Raw genomic sequence first — 8,550 nt, forward strand, 5'->3', positions numbered from 1 at the left:
GGACAATAATGATACATGTGCATTTCCAGGAGCATGGGATGTTAAAGTGTTCCCCACTTCGTGGGTCACTGCAAAAGTGACAGGCTACAACTCTCTTCCAGACGTTTAAAAACACTTTTCCGACTATTTTAACCACTTTTCCGCCTTTCAAACACTGTCCTGGGGTTATAGCTGTCCATTTTTGCACGATAATCAATTTAACATGGACTTCAGGCAGTGCTCACCATATTCTGGTGCATGCTCCAGAAGAGAATAAATGGTACATAATCTGTGATCAGAATGAACAAATGACACAAATAATAGAACAACAATGAACAGACAATAACAACAATTAATACAACACGTTTTTAGCTCGACCTCTTTAAGAGACTTTGCGGATTGTTCTGAGACAGATAATCAAATCCAGCTGGCGGTGATGCGGAGAAAGGCTCACTCTCAGAGTAGTGACTCCAGTACCTATTATGAGATTCTGTTTGGACCTTGAGCGTCATTGTAGTTGCTGGCCCAATATGCAGGAATCCTGCTTCACACAGGTACGGTAGTTGCTGGTGGTGCAGAAGTGGATGTATTTCACAGCCCTCAGCTGACGAAGACATGGGTACCTCCTTTGAGACAGCAACCCAGAATGAGCCAGGCTCCAGTTTTTGCCCCGGACACTGCAGGACTTGTAAAGTGCTGTCAGTGCAAACGGTATCCAGAAGCTGGATTCCAGGATGTTTGACAGGGGGCAAAGCCAAGAGCAAGTCATGAATGCTGGTGTAGAATCACTGAATAAATGCGGTCCAGGAACACATGTTTTCCCTGCTCTGGATCCTCAGGAGAGTAACTCACAAATTTTCTCCTGGCAGTAGGTGAGAGGAAGGTGCCCATGCAGGGCACATGCACTGGAGGATCGCTAGATCGTCACCTGAGTGTTAGTTTTTTCCAGAATGTCAGCACATAAGTGGGCAATCATTTCCATCCGTATTGGTCCTGGACCTCTGGATGCCGCAGAAGCAAGTCTCCGATTGCACAGTTTCACTGTGGTCCAATGCAACACGAAGTATTGTGGATGCTTTCTTCCTTGAAGTGAGTGTTCCTGTCTGTCAGTAGTGAGAAAATGACAGATAGATAGCGACAAGGTTTTGCTGTGAACATATTGTGCTGTTCTGCAGTTAGCTAATATACACAGATTCAGATTCTTTTCTCACTGCAACACAGTGCGTAAGACGTCACGTTGTCATCTCAGCTTCAAACAGACGATTTGCAGCCGACCAGTCCTCTGGGAATGCCAATCTGCTCGCTCACTGTGGCCTATAGCAGCCTGAACATATGATCTGTCAGCTTCTATGTCTACACAAAGCCTTAGCAAAACATCTCGGAGTTTCATAGCATTTGTTTTTTAATGAAAGTTCCATTGTTCTGTTCACAGAGGCTACATCCATCACATGTGAGATGGTGCTGACAGTCTTTTGTTTGACTGCCAAGCCTCTCGACGGCTGGTGAGAAATCACAGTGCGGCCCATTTGGATGTCTCAGTTCCGGCTGATCAAAGGATCAGGTCCTAAGACACTCCATGATGCGCTGACGCAGTCCATTGATGCTGCCTCCGTCTCACGGCAGTCACCAACACAGTTCTGCCTTAGATACCAGGCGGCGGACAGCTGGGAGTCAGTGTATCCATCGACGCGGAACATTTCCTGATGCAAACGTTAGTTCGGTGCCAGTTGGTGAGCCCATCCAGCAAGTCAGTATCTATTCGTGTAATACTTTGTCCCAGCGATAGTAGAACAAAAACAAGCAGCAGTGCACCATTCGAGACATCCGTGGACTCGTCTAGATTGCACAAGAATACAAAGGGCTGATTGTTTATACTTCTATCAGTTGATGCTCTATGTCTGATGCATGTCCGCGACTACGGAATTTGAACTCACAGGTCGGTGAAGTGAGTGTGATGGCTCAGGGTAGCTTTCACTTTACAGCGTACCCTCTGGGGCATTGATTGAACCATCGTGGATGGAATTGAGGTGAACAGCTGGCGAAGACGAGGAACCATGACGCCTGGATGATATGTATCCTTTCTTACACCAGGTGTATCAAAAGTGCCGACACGTAGCTGGGCTACAGCAGCTGGATTTCAACTCTCGCCATTTAACGCCAGTCAGTGCACACTGATTTTCGGCAACGCATTAGCCGGCGTTCCTTCCGCTTAGAATTAAGTCGACCGCTACTCTACGAGGTGCGTTCACGACGGTCAGGGAAATAGGTCAAGGATGTGTGCTGTAGGTTTTGAGTGGTACGAGTCGGACGAGGCAGGCTGACGACATCGAGGGGCAAACGGACTACGGAGCACGTGCCTGCTGGTTCAGGCCCTCTCGGAACCGCTGGTTAATGAAGTTCCCGTGGAAGATTGTATTTCCGTAATCGACACAGCAGTCGAGGGAGTCGAGGACATTCCGTCTTCTTTCTTAAGCACTGCTCTATTCTGCCGAGCATCGTTGAGTATGATGGCTCCTGCTACACAACTGCAAAAGCAGCACTCACTCACGCACACTCGCTACTACGTGGTTAGGGACACAGAGCTGCACTCACTCACCGCACCTTTACGTGTAAAGGCTGATCGTCGTGACACAACAGACAAAGAATGGATAAATAACAGTTGTTGGTGCAAAAAGCCGTCGGGAAACAGTTGGCGGCTCATTATACACGGCCCCATGTCAGGTCACGACCTAGGGTACGACAAATCACTACACACCGGATAATGGCCCGATTTTATTGCGCCGGGCATTCGCGGCAGATGTGAAGCGGTGGTGTGCATCTTGCCGTGAATGTCAGCTGGTTAACCCGCCGGCCATCCCCCAGAGCGCCTTTGCGCTTTGCGCCCGTTACCATTGATTGAGGTGCCTTTTGAGAGAGTTGGTATGGACCTCATCGGGCCATTAGACCGGAGTGCACGGGGATATCGCTTTGTACTAGTCCTAGTGGATTATGCAACGCGATATCCCGAGGCAGTGCCGCTGCGTAATATCTCTGCAAAGAGCGTCGCGCAGGCACTTTTTCACATTATCTCCCGAGTCGGGATCCCGAAAGAGATCCTGACTGACCAGGGCACACAGTTTATGTCACGCACACTACGCGAGCTGTATGAACTATTGGACGTCCATTCAATACGGACTAGTGTTTACCATCCGCAGACCGACGGCCTGGTGGAACGGTTTAACAAAACACTAAAGAACATGGTTCGTAAGTTCGTTCACGAAGATAGCCGTAATTGGGATAAATGGCTAGATCCTCTGTTGTTTGCAGTGCGGGAGGTGCCCCAGTCCTCCACGGGATTTTCTCCCTTTGAGCTGTTATTTGGTAGGAAGCCCCGGGGTGTTTTGGACCTAGTTAAGGAAAACTGGGAGGAGGGTCCAAGCACCAGTAAGAACAAAATACAGTACGTTATGGACCTGCGAGCAAAACTCCACTCACTGGGGCAGATATCACGGGAGAATTTGCTCCAGGCTCAGGAACGTCAGCAGCGCCTGTACAACAGAGGGTCGAAACTGAGACAATTTTCACCGGGAGATAAAGTGCTTGTATTACTCCCATCCTCTAGCTCTAAACTACTCGCCAAGTGGCAAGGACCCTTCGTGGTCACACGACGAGTGGGGGACGTAGATTATGAGGTGGTGCGTTCTGACAGGGGGGGAGCGACACAGATTTACCACCTTAACCTCCTGAAAGCATGTGGCGTCTGTTTCTCTGGCCACCACGGTGATTGAGAGAGATGAGTTGGGACCGGAGGTCATTAAAAGCAACAAATTAGCCCCGGTCGGTTGTGGCGACAATCTCTCACCGGGCCAGAGAGCAGACGTTGCTTCGTTGCAAAGGCAGTTTGCCGACGTGTTCTCTACGCTGTCAGGGCGCACCTCTCTCATACACCACCGCATAGAAACGCCCCCGGGCGTGGCCATTCGTTCACGGCCCTATCGGCTGCCTGAACACAGGAGGAAAATTGTTCAGGCGGAGCTTCAGGCTATGCTAGAGATGGGAGTGATAGAAGAGTCCACCAGTGACTGGTGTTGCCCCGTCGTGCTGGTACGTAAGTCCGACGGGTTAATACGGTTCTGTGTGGACTACCGCAGGGTGAACGAGGTGTCCAAATTTGATGCTTATCCAATGCCCCGGGTCGACGAACTCCTGGATCGGCTAGGCACTGCTCGCTTTTACACGACGCTGGATTTAACCAAAGGCTATTGGCAGATTCCCCTTTCTCCAGAGTCTAAGGAAAAAACGGCCTTCTCCACTCCGTATGGTTTATACCAATTCATCACACTTCCTTTCGGGTTGTTCGGAGCTCCAGCCACCTTCCAGCGGCTCATGGACCGGGTGCTGCGTCCCCACTCTGCATATGCTGCTGCTTACTTGGATGATGTCATCATTCACAGTGAGACATGGGAGCAGCATATGCAGCAGGTGGGGGCGGTGCTCGAGTCCCTGAGGCAGGCGGGGCTCACGGCCAACCAGAAGAAGTGTGCGGTTGGACGGAGGGAGGTACGGTATCTGGGGTACCACTTGGGCGGCGGGCAGGTGTGGCCACAGATAGAGAACCGCCATTTCAGCCTGTCTGGCGCCCAAAACGAAAAAAGAGGTCAGAAGGTTCATGGGGCTGGCCGGCTACTACAGGCGGTTCATCCCGTCCTTTTCGGAGCTGACCAGTCCCCTGACCGACCTGACCCGAAAGGGTGCTTCCTCGAACACCACTTCCAGTAAACCCAACATTATACATCTCACTTCCTCCTATGTTTTGTTATGCTGACTCATGACACCCCCTCACCATAATCAAAGACACCTCTTATAGTAAAAACACAGTCGGCTCTTATTGACCGTGTACTGTAATATCCTCGTCTGCCTCAACACCACACGACTCTCCCTTCTCCCCGAAAACCCAATCGCACTCGTGCTGTCTCTTATACGTACAAATTTGTACTTAGTTAAAAGAAAATTCTTAGAGTCGTCTAAATAATGACCTAGAATTAAGTCTTAAAAAAAATTTTGTTTATTACAATTTGTTTCTTTTAAGAATAATGGAGACAAAGACATCTGTCTTCCATAAGTTGGTTTAATCTTGTTCTTGAAAATAATCTTTACAAACAAGTTTTATTCGACTTAAGAAATAATGTTCTTTCTACTAAGGAGGTAAAAATCATCCTTTTCAAGTCACTTTTGATTTATTGTCTAAAATAATTTTTCCAAAGTCATGTAGTTTAATTATGAAAAATTGGTTAGACATAAATAATAGCAAGAGATATAGGTTCAATAGATGTCTTAGTACATATTGGAAAAATTGTGGGTATGACTCATCCGCATGTGGGCTTGAGACTGATTTAATATTACTGCGGCCAGGGAGACGACTCGCATTGCTGGGAAAACAGTGTGTATTTATGTCCCTAGCGCAGTCTCGAGACAAGAACACAGGGCGAGGAGAAGAGGAGACATGTGTTTGAAGGTGAGCCCACCAGATAGTAAATCGGGCGTACCAAAAAGCCCTCTATGGCGCACGGATGCGACTGTCCTGTGGGTTTTGATAAGACAGGATCGCGTTGCGTCCAGCAGACGCGCTAGGAGACGGTCGGATCGTCGTGTAGAGAGTCACCTCAGACGATAGTGTGATTCGAGTTGGAACTGTTCCGACTTGACGAAAAGGCAAGCCGTATTCTCACAGGGGCGAACTGGATTGTTAGTCGTTGCGCGTGGGAGATAACAAATGAGTGAGTCTGACGTTCCTATGCTCACTTGTCGGTACCTGTCAGACTAGGCACCTAATGTTGTTAGAGGATTGGTTCACAGCTAAGTGAGTTGGTAATAAGTAACTACTGACTGTTGCGACGAGTACTCTCTCCGCATGTCGCAGTCTTCCTATCCATGGTAGACTGGTCTTTTATCGCCGCTCCGTCTCTGTCTCTTGATCATAGACTGCGTTTCTTCTGAGTATTAACACGTACTTAGACACACTTCACTAGACTTCGATTAGGATCTACTGCATCGACCGAAGTGCGGAAATAAAGAGGGTTCGAGTCCCGAGTAGACGCTATCCAACCTTCGACTTCGTAAAACCCACACGTAAGCGTGTATCGCTCTGTCTCTCATCCGCGTTGTTGACGGATATACTCCTAAGTGACTTGATTTAGTACTAACTCTACCCGGTAAATGGCATTTTCGTCTCAGTGATAACAGCCCATTGAACACGTCAAGGTTTTGTCATCACGTGCGGGTAATCATGCGGGTAACGAGTTGGACGAGTAGTGTTGATGAGGAAAATGTCGGGACAGATTTCGTTGCGTGCTAATAAACCCTAGGGATCGCAACTTTGTCTTACGTTTTAACGAACTAGTCAACTCTACTAAAAATACTGCGTTTCTATTAATTTAAGACACACTCATCGTTGTGCGGTACGGAAAGATTTGGATGTAGTTTATCGTGACTTTACAAACTTGACATTTGACGAGACGAATACCCTCCACAAAATCAGTGTCCCCCTCAAGAGGACATGTGACACGAATCCACGAAAAATCTGAGGTAGACATAAGCAAATTGTGCGAGTCGCATCGCGTCACAATTCCACTGCGGTCGCTTCCTTTGGTTCCTACTGTAATGCAGAGTTTGTGGACCGTAAACACTGACTATCGTTTAAGACGACTCATACCCGTGGATCGTGACCCACGGTAAGACTGCAGTGTGAGCCGTCGTTTAGATTTATTTGTAAACCTAGTCGTCCAACTATCTAATCGTCCCAAAATTGGTTTGTGCTGCTGTCCCTGAATGACCGAACTAGGCCATAGGTAAACTGGAACATATAAACTCACCATACAAGTTCCTACGAGGATTGACTGGAAAAATATGTTAAATATTATCAAACGTCGTGGAAATGACACGATTTTCGCCATTATATACAAACTACGTAAAAGGTTGTCCTGTATCCACCATACAGTCTCAGGAGAGGAGACAGGTCTGATACTCCTCCTGCCGACGGTTACGTGATTTCCTGACTCACAAACTACTCAATCTGTACACATTAAGACTATCCTTGAGCGACCAGCGGTGTGCAAAACCTAGTGCTAATAACTTTAACTCCGTCGTCCAAATATAACAAATGTAATTATCAATCTTTTTTTTGTTCTCTTCATTATACTGTCTTGTCCAAATTTATCGAATATACTTGTCGATTTTTTTCTTATTGTTTCCCAGTAAACATTTTCGTCAGGGATGTCTCTTAGTCATTTAGACAACATGTCAAAGACAAAGTTGCCCACAACTCTCTACATAGGTATCTAGGAGAAGTACAAACGAGAGTTTCCGGGTCTTAACCTTCGAAAAATTGAAGTAGGAATTTTTTATTAGAGGGTCCCTCTCGTACCGTGAGCGCTGGGTGGATACAACCCAGGTGTGTGGATGATATTCCTTATCAGATAATAGGGCACTCTCCGGGACGAATGTGGACCTAAACGCACTCGTACTAATAGTCCGGAAAAGTAACATCGCAAAGCTCCATTGTACCACATAGTGTACCCCCCTAACAAACGTCAATTCTTTTGGGTGAGGCCATTGTAATTCCCTTTGGAATTACAAACTCGTGGGAGGATAATTTGGGTGTTCGATGAGTGTCGTACCGGGTTTATTTAGAGGTCCGCGACGGTGACTCGGACGTTGGGTAAAACTTCTTTTACACGTCACGTTTGTCGGAGTAATAAACGTCGGTGTGACACTTTCTGTTGTGGACACTCGGAGAGGCGAGTGTGTCCCAGTTTATCCCTGCCTTTCTCGTCCAACCCAACTTGTGTCCGCAAATAATTGAGGTTGTTGTTATACGCGCCCAGAGTTTGCAACGGGGCCCACCCTTGAAGTGTCCAGGAAACCGTGGGAAGGTCCTAGGGCGGATGACGTATTTGTCTGGTCTTGGTCCAATGCTGTACGAAAGAAGGGCGTGACTAATGGACTAAGGCTAGTCGACAGACCGGAGGCCGGCTCGGTGAGGGAAGTGAGGTCGTCGGTCGCGGGTTTGGTGTGGGGCGACGGTGTATGGGTGGCGGGCTGAGTCCGCCCTAGGGCGGCCGGCGTTCGACTGAGAGGGGGGGGAGGCGGCTCGCTCTCTCCTTAGTCGGTGCTGGTAGGCCAATGGGCCGGACACCTAGTGGAACTTCAACTTTCCGACATTGCGGTCTATGGTGGCTCACTAGGCTCGCAACCGTAGGAAGTACGCCACCTCGGTGACCTCGCCCCGTACCAGGCTGGTCTCCCACTTTCCCGCGGGGTCCTCCATCATGGCGTCCCGCGGCTGGCGGGTGGCATACCGCTCCGTGAGGAAAAGGTGGCATGACATCAAGTGGAGGGAGACCCGCTCGAATGCCGATTACATGTCATGCCCGCCAGCTGGGGGAGATGCACGACCCTGTTTTGCGGGGTGGGGTGACAAGCTCCGCAGCCAGACGTTTGTTTCCCTCTCTCTTCAGTCCTCTTATGTCTTCGCCGAATGGTGTCTCCGAAAAATTGGGAGAGTTTGCGGTCGACTGTGGCGAGGCAGGTGAC

General features: G+C 48.6%; 1 long non-coding RNA gene across 1 annotated transcript in view; it reads right to left on the bottom strand.

Moving 5' to 3' along the window:
- Positions 1–6,059: 6,059 nt before the first annotated feature.
- LOC104959689 (uncharacterized) overlaps positions 6,060–8,550 on the bottom strand; it is a 12,483-nt gene continuing 9,992 nt past the window's right edge. Inside the window, exon 4 of the long non-coding RNA XR_799899.1 lies at positions 6,060–6,070. This is a non-coding gene — a long non-coding RNA (uncharacterized lncRNA). The remainder of the gene's footprint in view (positions 6,071–8,550) is intronic.

The sequence above is a fragment of the Notothenia coriiceps genome, unplaced genomic scaffold, assembly GCF_000735185.1.
Source record: "Notothenia coriiceps isolate Sejong01 unplaced genomic scaffold, NC01 NC01_scaffold00030756, whole genome shotgun sequence".
NCBI classification, from domain to species: Eukaryota; Metazoa; Chordata; class Actinopteri; order Perciformes; family Nototheniidae; genus Notothenia; species Notothenia coriiceps.